Source organism: Prionailurus bengalensis, chromosome A1 (genome assembly GCF_016509475.1).
Source record: "Prionailurus bengalensis isolate Pbe53 chromosome A1, Fcat_Pben_1.1_paternal_pri, whole genome shotgun sequence".
NCBI classification, from domain to species: domain Eukaryota; kingdom Metazoa; phylum Chordata; class Mammalia; order Carnivora; family Felidae; genus Prionailurus; species Prionailurus bengalensis.
Genome location: NC_057343.1, coordinates 99581304 through 99592073, shown reverse-complemented (window position 1 = coordinate 99592073; position 10770 = coordinate 99581304). Strand labels below are relative to the sequence as shown.

General features: G+C 36.6%; 1 protein-coding gene across 1 annotated transcript in view; it reads right to left on the bottom strand.

Moving 5' to 3' along the window:
- Positions 1-254: 254 nt before the first annotated feature.
- Positions 255-10770, bottom strand: part of PRR16 (proline rich 16) — a 308323-nt gene continuing 297807 nt past the window's right edge. Inside the window, exon 3 of the mRNA XM_043586072.1 lies at positions 255-1547. The gene's annotated coding sequence lies outside the window, so the exon portion shown is untranslated. The remainder of the gene's footprint in view (positions 1548-10770) is intronic.

Here is a 10770-nt window from a genome sequence, read left to right as displayed (position 1 = left end):
TTTCTTGTTTCCAGCAGTTTCCATATATTAAAACCAACTCTGGGTGATTAGTCTAACTAGAATGTTAACATAACGCTTGACGAGAAAGTCATGGTGTAAGATAAATCATTTCTTCTTCAGGGTTTAGGAAATAGAAAGCACAATTTGATACCATACAAATGTTTTAAATTTCAGTCTTCCGTGAGTTCTTAATTAATATGACAAGTAACTTATTTGTCAAGTAACGAAAACCAAACTGAATAAGCAACTACAAATAATACAAACAACACATTTATTTAGAAAAATAAACTGAAAATGCTGTTTGGTACATTTTCCCATGAAGCATAGATAAATGGCTATAAAAAACTGTTATATGTCAAATACAAATTACAAATGATTTCTTTAATTAAGAGAACAAATAGATGTTCAACACAAATGTTTAGTGTGTAGTTCACTGTATCTGACTTCTTGGCTGCTTATGATAAAAATGATCTTCACTAAAAAAACAAAACCAAAACCAAAAATAAACTTTTGATCCCTTCTTCATTCCTTTGACCACACTGATGCTTTTTCATTATTATTCTGTAGTTTTTTTAATCTGAGACAAGTCCATGTTTTTTTTTTTTTTTTTTTTTTTGAATAAGATAACTGATCTTTACAGAAGAAAGAGAAACCAATGTCTGGAGAATTTTGAAATGTTTCCTTTTTGGACTCGTGCATGTAACCGCTTGTGGCCTCAAAACTCATGGGACCATCTGTGCAAATAACGGCACACATCATTACCCTGAATGGACGTGACAGTGCAAATATTAGAAGTGCATTGAGAAGTAATCAGTAAGAACTGGCCTCCCCTCTCTCTTAATATGGAGTGAAGGAGTGAATGCAGAAACTTTTCAAGCAATCAACGACAATGCTTTTATTCCATTATGGCTTTGAGGGTGTACACAAGATGGCAGACATCCTCTCTGCAGACAGCAACATTCTGTCCTAACACTGTTCCTTGCTGACGTGCTCCTCTGTTCATTGTTTTTGTCTACTTGTTTTAAACTGCTAAATAATTCTAGCTAGAGATAGCTTCTACCTCTATACTTTCACCTTCCCAAATGATAAGTCAACTTACAATTTTCTAGCTTAATTGCTGAATATAAATTTTTTCAGGCTCACATCTGGGAATATTTTTTCCAAGGTGAAATAAAATGGGTTGTGTTTGTTTTTTGTTGTCGGTGGTGGTATTGTTGGCTTGCTTGTTTAGTTCCTTTCATTTTTTTTTTTTTAATTGTCTTGGTAATTTCAGAGTGAAGAGTTAAGGCTGTGGCTTTTTTTTTTTTTTTTTTTTTTTGCCCCCAGGGTTCTGCTCATGGCTGTCAGACTGAGGCAGATGATTTTATGCAGACCGTATCAGTGATCTTTTGTGCTCCAAAGTTGAGGGATTTGCTGCTCTAAGATGGACAGGTTCCTGGTTACTTCAAAATTCGTTCTGGCCTCAAGAAGTCATATTGATGAATCTGAAGTGAGAAAAATGAGCTGACATGCCTCCAAATAAAGATATTCCTTCCAACCTGAAGGACCTGTCAAAGGAAGGAAAACAAAACATAAAAGATCAGTTTAACTAGTAAAAACAGTTTAACAAAAACACATTGCACTTATTAATGAGCCAATTGTTTGTTAATGGGATGCGTAATTTAAAATTATTTGATTTATCGAGGATTTTAAGTGTCTACGCATATTTTAAACACATATCCCATTTATATTTCATATATAAAAACATATGAAAAATCAGTTGTCAAAATTTAGTGGTAGCATGCTTATCTTTCAATGAAAAGATCTTATTTCTGGCAGTTTTTATTTTATTTATTTATTTTTTTAACATTTATTTATTATTTTGTGAGAGACAGACAGAAACAGAGCAGGAGCCAGGCAGGGTCAGGGAGAGACACAGAATCCAAAGCGGGCTTCAGGCTCTGAGCTGTGAGCACAGAGCCCCACACGGGGCTCAAACTCACAAACCGTGAGATCATAACCTGAGCCGAAGTCGGACGCTTAACCAACCAAGCCACCCAGGTGCCCTAGCATTTTTTTTAAAACTTCAGATAAATTTGTCCACTTGTGAATGTACCAAGTTCTCAGGATGTTTCATAAATTTTTAGACTATAAACTTTTTATATATACCACCCTCAAAAAATATTTTATCAAGCAATCACTTTCATTAAGATAATCTTTCATTGCCATCTGTATAGTCTCAGTATATTAACAAATTGTCAAAATAATATCCTTTTCCTGATGCAACAGAGCATTCAAAGAGCTAGTCTTTTTTTTACTTCATGAATATCTACAATACTTTTAAACTAGCACCTTAAAATAATTTATATTCATATTTGTAATTAATGAACATATTTTTTTTAAAAACAAAAACAAATGTAGCTGTAGCTCTCAACCTGCCCACCCACTATCCAACATCACTTAATGAGAGAGCGTCTATGGTCTGCTCTTTAAGTTACGATGTAATAGAGAATATTTATGCAATGACTTACTATAATAGGTCGAGAAAGTTATTAAAATAAACCTGATACAAAAATCAATTGATTAATAAATTACTTTAAAAGTCAGAGACAGTAATGACTTTAAGTATACATTTTAAAAGTTTGTTTTTATAGAGTGAGAGAGCATATGCATGAGTATGGGATGGGCAGAGAGAGAGGGAGAGAGAGAATCCCAAGCAGGCTCCGCCCTATCAATGCAGAGCCTGACTTGGGGCTCAATCTGATGAACCACAAGATCAAGACCTGAGCTGAAATCAAGATTCGGTTCAGGCACCTGACAAACTGAGCCACCTAGGCACCCCTAACTATATTTTTTAGCTTGAGAACCTCTTGCTTTAACTCCCTCATGGGGGAGGAGGGTAGGTGAACTCCAAACTCATGATGCTTTCTCCAATACAGAGCCACAAACATACACACAAACAGAATAAATAATTCAATCCTTTTGTGACAAATTCAGTCATTACTGTTCTAGTAGGTTAATCATAATTCTTTTTCGTTTTTTTTATTCTCACCTGCCACAGCAAAGTCCTAGTACTAAATAACTTCAACTATGAAAATGAAATAAAGTAATGATCCTCTCTCATTTCCAAGATGAAAACTAGAAAAATCACCATACGCGATTAATCAATGTGTGTTGGGGGCTAGCTCTGACTCATCACTAAAGATGTTGTATGAACAACACAGAAGTAGTGGAAGACAGAGTTGCTTACAGTGCAAGAATATATCAATATAGAGGAATTCAGAGGGCTGGAACAAACTGGCTTAAGCTACCCTTAATCTAACAGCATGATTTGCACCTGCCTATTTATGTTATTTTTGTATGTTCTAGAAACATAAGCCTCCACGCCTGTAAAGGAAATTGACGTTAGAGCTGTTACTAATGTATCAGCAATAGTAATATAATAATGAAAATTTGGGTTTTACTATTAAGTAAGACCATACAAAAGTGACTTTCTACAAGCACACAGAAACACAATTCATGTACTTAGGGCAAAGATAATTAAATATGCCAGTTATATTTTCATGGGTCTCTGATATAGGAGTCTTTATCGCTCCACATCATTATTTTTTAAAGCTTATTAAAACTGGTAGAACAATCATTCATTCAAAACGATGTATTCCCTACCCACCATATACCAGATACTGCTCTAGATGTAAAAATATAATGTTCCCTCCAGGTATATTAGTACCCAGAAGGTAAGGAGACACACAAAAATTCATGGTAAAAGCAGATTTATGCCATAGTGTATCAAATAAAGAAGGAGCATAGGACTAGAAGCTTACAGAAGATGACACATGAATTGAGACTTAAGGAATCGTTTGAAATTTGCAAAAGTGGCACGTTGCTGTTAGTTATGATATAAGGATTTTTCCAACAGAAACAGGTGGACAAAAGTAAAGGAGAGCAGTGGTGCCTTTAATACCGTGTAGCATACAATTGAGAGGAGAAAATGTAGTTTTTTCTGGAGAGGCTTGCAGGGGCCAAGGTGTCCTTTCATACTACGTAAAAAAAATTTTAGAGTTTTATCCCAAGGGTAACGGGAACTACTGAAGAAGTCTGATGAGGAGAGTGGCCAGAGGAAGCGTGGAGAATACGATGGAAGGCAGAGCGAGCATAGAGAGGGCAGATGCTTACAGCAAAGGAATGGCAAAACCATCAGCTGAAAGCAATAACTAATAATCCCAGTTGCAGATGCTTCCTTAGTGGCAAATTGAAGAGGACAAAAGAACCCATTCCTTTTTAATTAAATTAAGAGACACTTGCATTCAATTTCCATCTATTTAAGATAAGAGCCAACATTATTTATGAAGCTTTTCCTGTCCCACCAATTTTTGTAGGTATCTAATGGAAGCAGACATTCAGCTCAGTCTTCAGTGACCATACATTAAAAGCAGAGACTAAAATCTTCCAACAGCAGATGTCTATATCCGCTGATTGAATTCTAAGATTGGGTATTAGTGGAATGCATTGAAATCGTACTGAGTTCTGAAGATTTGTTAGTTTTCCAGGCCTCTCCCTGGAAATAACGGTATCAGATATCACATTCAATCTCTTAACCTCAGGCTCAAATATTTTCTTCCCTGCAAAACAAAAGCCCCAAATAATTTTTCATGTATAATTTGCAAATTGAAAAATTTCATGAACTTCGATTATTATTTTTTAAGATATATTTTCAAACCTCCATATGCCCTTTTTGTATGTTTGCTTCAAATACGCAGACACAACATTCATCGTCACAATTGTACACATTAAATAAATTTACTCAACGTTGAGATAAGGAAACATAAATGACATACACCAAGATCTTATATACCCAACAATGATTTGAAGCATTCATGGAAATGCTTTGTGACCCAATCTTCAGATCAGTGGATTAATTGCTTCATTCTGTCCAAAAAAGCCTTGCTTAAGGGACATCGCGGTGGCTCGGTCTATTAAGTGTCCCACTTCGGCTCAGGTCATGATCTCACAGTTTGTGGGTTCCAGCCCCGGGTAGGGCTGTGTGCTGACAGCTCAGAGTCTGAAGCCTGCTTTAGACTCTGTCTCCCTCTCTCTGCCCACCCCTTGCTTCTGCTTTCTCTCTCTCTCTCTCTCTCTTTCAAAAATAAAATCATTTAAAAAAATCAAAAAGGCTTTGTTTAAAATTTTCTTCACTTTTTGGATGGAATAGGTCAACGATTTCACTCTCTTCAAGGGTTATTTTTTTATTTTTATAAATTTTTCCAGAAACAAATGTGATATACAAAATATGAATGGTAGTAGATAATTTTTAGGCTTTAAGTCATTAAATGTCAAGTTAATTAATTTATATAAGTAGCACTTTAAGTGACTGAAAGCATGCCAATGCAGTAAGAGCAGTCTGATTTTAAATGTCAAAGACAGCACACAAAGTTAAGGAAATGCTAAAAAAATTACAAAAAGTTTGTACAAACAGAAGGGTCTTGTAATCCTATATTTATTTGGACCCTGATGGAATTTTTATAATTTTATTTTTTGTATTCTATATTTATTAAATATAAATACAAAATCTGTATATATTGATTACATATTGTTGTAAAATATATGCTTTATAAAATGAATACATACCTATAAATATATTTCATTAAATATATAATTTAAAATATTTTAACTATGTGACAATGTGTCATGTGTCTGCTGCATTTTCAGAAGTAGAAACTATGAATAAATCAAAGGCATTTTCAAGAAAATCTCTTTTATTCCCCTCTTAAACTAATAGCAGCAAGACATTCACTTCATTCAGTTAAATGGAAATGTGTGGAAAACCTACTATAACTCAGGCATTATGCCAAGCCTGAGGATACACAATTAAATATTTCACATTTTATTCAATTGTTATATTAAGCTGTGAAACGGATATTCCCACGTGAGGAAATTCTGGCTCTGGTGAGATTAAATCAAGGTCAGCATTACCACCTGCGAGCCAAATTCACTATTCTCCAAACCATCCCTTTGGTGCTGCAAGTACAGACATGAGTATTTATGACAAATAGTATGGCTTACATAGACTAAAATATTTACTATCTGGTCCTTTAAAGAAAAGGTTTGTCAATCCTTGTTGAATCTACCTATGTAATTTGTTATGAAACTACTTCCCAATCTGACCTTTAATTTCTCCAAATGGATTGCCAAATGTTTTAAGTGCAGGTATTAAATTACCCATATTTCACTGCTCTTTGATATGCTATTCTTATCATGTAACAATTCACATCCCCACATGGTTGTGTGTGGTGTATTTCTGGAAGCTAGAAATTCACTCCAGTATACGTTTCAGATTCAGGTTTTTTATTTTAGCAGAATGTACGTATTCTGTGGGATAACACTGAATTTCTAGAATAATTGGGACAGAAGTGGTACCTGTACAATATTAAGTAATCATATCAGAAATGCAGCCGCCTGTCACATTTATTTAGACCTTCATTTTAGGTCTCTCAATAGTTTTTTTTTTTTTTTATTTTTTTTTTCAACGTTTATTTATTTTTGGGACAGAGAGAGACAGAGCATGAACGGGGGAGGGGCAGAGAGAGAGGGAGACACAGAATTGGAAACAGGCTCCAGGCTCTGAGCCATCAGCCCAGAGCCCGACGCGGGGCTGGAACTCACGGACCGCGAGATCGTGACCTGGCTGAAGTCGGACGCTTAACCGACTGCGCCACCCAGGCGCCCCAGGTCTCTCAATAGTTTTATCATTTTCTTCATAGATACCTTTCATGTCTCTTGTTAGATCTCTTCCCGTAGGTTCCATTATTATTTGGATGAAAAAGTTTTTAAATTCTATTTTGCATGTCTTTATTACTAGGTATATATTGAATTTTAAAATATTCTCATATCAGGGCATCTGCGTGGCTCAGTCGGAGACTGATTGGAATTCTCTCTCTTTCTCCTTTTCTCTCTGACTCTACCCTACTCATATAATAAATAAATAATTACCCTACTCTCAAAATTAAAAAATGAACTTAAAAAATGTATTCTTATATGTAGCGAGTTTATGCCACTTTCTTATTGGTTTTAACAGGCTTTTGTGTATTCTCTTGGATTACCTAGATCAGTAATCATATTGTCTATAAATATTGATACTTTCATCTTTCCTTTTCAAAATTTAGGTTGTACGTGGTTTTTACCTTTGTCTTATTTCATTGTTTAGTATCTCCAGTACAATGAACAGTGACAGTGGTAAGCAAAGGCTCATAGAATCATTTCAGTATGATGCCTTAGTTTTTAGTGTGAAAGTTTTGACTACTTTCACCTTCTTTTGGTATTGTTTATTTAAATGTTTTTGGGTTTTTTTAATGTTTACTTATTTTTGAGAAAGACAGAGTGTGAGCAGAAGAGGAGCAGAGAGGGGGAAACCTCGAATCTGAAGCAGTCCCCAAGCTCTGAGCTGTCAGCACAGAGCCCCATGTGGGGCTCGAACCCATGAACGGTGAGATCACGACCTGAGCCGAAGTCACAGAATGAGCCACCCAGGCACCTCTTAAATGTTTCTTGAAGCAAATTAGGTTATTTACATTTTTTGAAATAAATTTAACTATTTTATCCACACTTAAACGGAAGCCTTTTAAATGTTCTTCTTGCTGATTCCTAAAGTCACTCATTTGTTTCTTCTCTATTTTTTTTCTTCTTAATCTTCGATGGTGCTACAGACTGAATGTGTCCCTCCAGAATTCATATGTTGAAACCTAATTTCCAATGTGACAGTAATTGCAGGTGGAGCCTTCAGGAGGTGAATAGGTCATGACAGCAGAACCTGACGAATGGGATTTGCGCCCTTATAAAAGAAAGGCCTGAGAGCTCTTTCACCCTTTTTTTTTAAATTTTTTTTTTGTTACTGTTCATTCATCTTTAAGAGAGAGAGAGAGAGAGACAGAGAGAGACAGAGCATTAACAGGGGAGGGGCAGAGAGAGAGGGAGACACAGAACCTGAAACAGGCTCCAGGCTCAGAGCTATCAACAGAGTCCGACACGGGGCTCCATCCTACCAACCAGGAGATCATGACCTGAGCTGAAGTAGGACGCTTAACCAACTGAGCCACCCAGGTGCTCCTTTCTCCCTTTCTGCCATTAAAAAATACAAGAAGGCTCTCTAGAAACTTGAAGCGGCACCAAAAACAACCGAATCAGCCAGAGCCTTGATCTTGCATTTTCCAGGCACCAAAACTGAGAAATAAATATTTGTTGTTTAAGCCACCCAATCTATATTATTTTTGCTATACCAGCCCTAAGGACTTAGATATATGGGGGGGGGGGCGGGGGGGATCTATTTTGACATTCTTCAAAAAAATAATTTTGAAAATCAAACTTTCCTTTTTTTTGTTTGATCATTTTTCTAAATTAATTTGCTTGTTATCTTTATTAGTTGTCCTCGTCTATTTTCTTTAAGATTTTGTAATTCTTTTTACAGTATTTTGAGTTGAATGTATAGCTGTCATTTTGAATGCTTTTTGCATTTTTTTGCATTTATTTGAAGAAAGCCTTGTTTGGTAATCAAAATCCCCAAATATTTATGTTTCCTAATGTGAATAAAGGGATAGCAAAACATTTTTCTCCTTCTTTGAAAAGAAAAATGACACTGAGTTAACTTCCTAGCTCTGTTTCCATAGAAACCTGATACTGGTAGAATGTCAGCTGTATTACTAGGCAACATTGCTTCTAATAAAAATAAATTCTGAATTGTAAACTGCATCTGGTCTGGGGGACTGTGAATGACTATAAATAACCTCTTGGGATTTCTTGAGTGGGGTGCACACTTGTAACTGGTCATTTTCTTTGTTTCGGGCTGTTATAACAGATGTTGATTACTATTGTGGCCATGGTGAGTGTTAGGGTAGATCTCACACCTACCCATGATCTCAAACTCTCCCACCTGAGCTGTCACTCTGCATGGTTAGAGAAAGATGTGTACCCTCAACACCTGTGGGAAAACCCTCATGTTAGAGAATCACTGGATACTGCCCCACTGTCATGCTTTGTATCCTTCTAATCAAACCATGGTCAAGTGTGGCCTTTTGGGGTCACGTGAGATTGATTGTCCAGTTGAGCCCACAACTACTAAGAGTGGGTGTTATACATGCAGAGGTTCTTCGTTAGTGATGAATACATCAAAATGTTATTGGCTTCCTATTCTGAGACGTGTTGAGGACTAAGGGTGGTCAGGAAGGAGGTACAGGGAAAGATTGTGCATTGCTTGAAATTGTTATCGAACTTTTAGATGTTAGTAACACCGGAGACCCCTCTGAATCTTGTCCCTGATACTTCCGACCTGCAGCCAGGAAGTCTGATGCAAGAGGGAATTATGAGTAGGAAAGGTACTATCATTCCTTCAGAAAGAAGGAATTAACAACAATAAATAAAATTCTATCATGGAAGAAGTTGGGCAGGGTTTCCTTGAGATGTGAAGAAAAACATTTCAAAGAGCTTTCAATGATAAAAATTATATTTAAGCTGGTTCTTAAAAGATAGGGAGGTAATACATTACCAGTTTGAAAAGAAAAATGTAGGTGAAGCCACCTAGGTAGTCAGATAAAAAGACTTAGGATCACTTTTAAAACATCATGGGCTATTTCCTTTCACCCATTCAGTGTATTTTATATGCCCATGTATTGGTTCCAAGTTCTACAAAATTTGTTTTAGTTCTTCTGATACATATAGAATGTAATGCATATGATCAAATTAGGAAAAAGCCAATTGTGGAGGCACTTCATTGGAATCTTTAAGTTCTATTAAATATTAAGCTACTTCAGGAAAACATTTCATTTCATGCTTCACAAATTATGAATGATGAGAAAATCACCTTGAAAATAATTATTTTAACGTGAGGCAAAGGACACTGCTCATTCTACCAGTGTTTTCTCAATTGACACACCTCATGTCTTGAAATGAATTATCTATGACGTTTTCTAAAATGTGAGACCCTCTGATAGCTGCCTTGCTTTCCTGAGCCCAGTGGCAGGGCAGGTACTGCCCAAGGAATCTGTACATTCATGAGCGAAACATACACTGAACAAACTTGTAAGTAGCACACGCAGTAGAGAGGATATTTAGTAAGTGTAATGTGTCTCACAGAGCAACAGTTTATTTTATTCTTATTTTTTTTAATGTTATTTATTCTGAGAGAGAGAGAGAGACAGAGACATAGCATGACTGGGGGACGGTCAAAGAGAGACGGAGACACAGAATCCGAAGCAGGCTCCAGGCTCCAAGCTGTCAGCACAAAGCCTGAGGAGGGGCTCAAACCCACAGACTGCGAGATCATGACCTGAGACAAAGTCGGACACTTAACAGACTGAGCCACCCAGATGCCCCTAACAGAGCGATAGTTTAGAGAGATGATACTCAAGTGTTTAAGGCCAGATAGTCATTTTCTAAAACAAGTACCTGATACTTTATTATGCACGAGAATGACCCTTCTCATGTGAGCTAGCATATCAGACAACATTCAACAACATCAGTTCCAAGTTACCAAGGCTAGCCACAAAATGTACAAGGTCCAGTGAAAAATGAAATTCAGGAACTTGTTCAAAAAGCAGGAAAAAAGCGTTGTCCTTTCTTGCCTAGTCACTCTGCTTTTTTATTCACTATTTCATACTGGGCTTGTTTAGGCACAAGTTGAGTGCATACCCCGTATATCCCCTTGGGGCTCTGCCCTGCAACTCGTACCTGGAAACCCAGCTGCCAGTGCTGACCTCCATGGAGACGGAGGGCAGTAGTGATCTCTTCCTATATGAGGTGAAA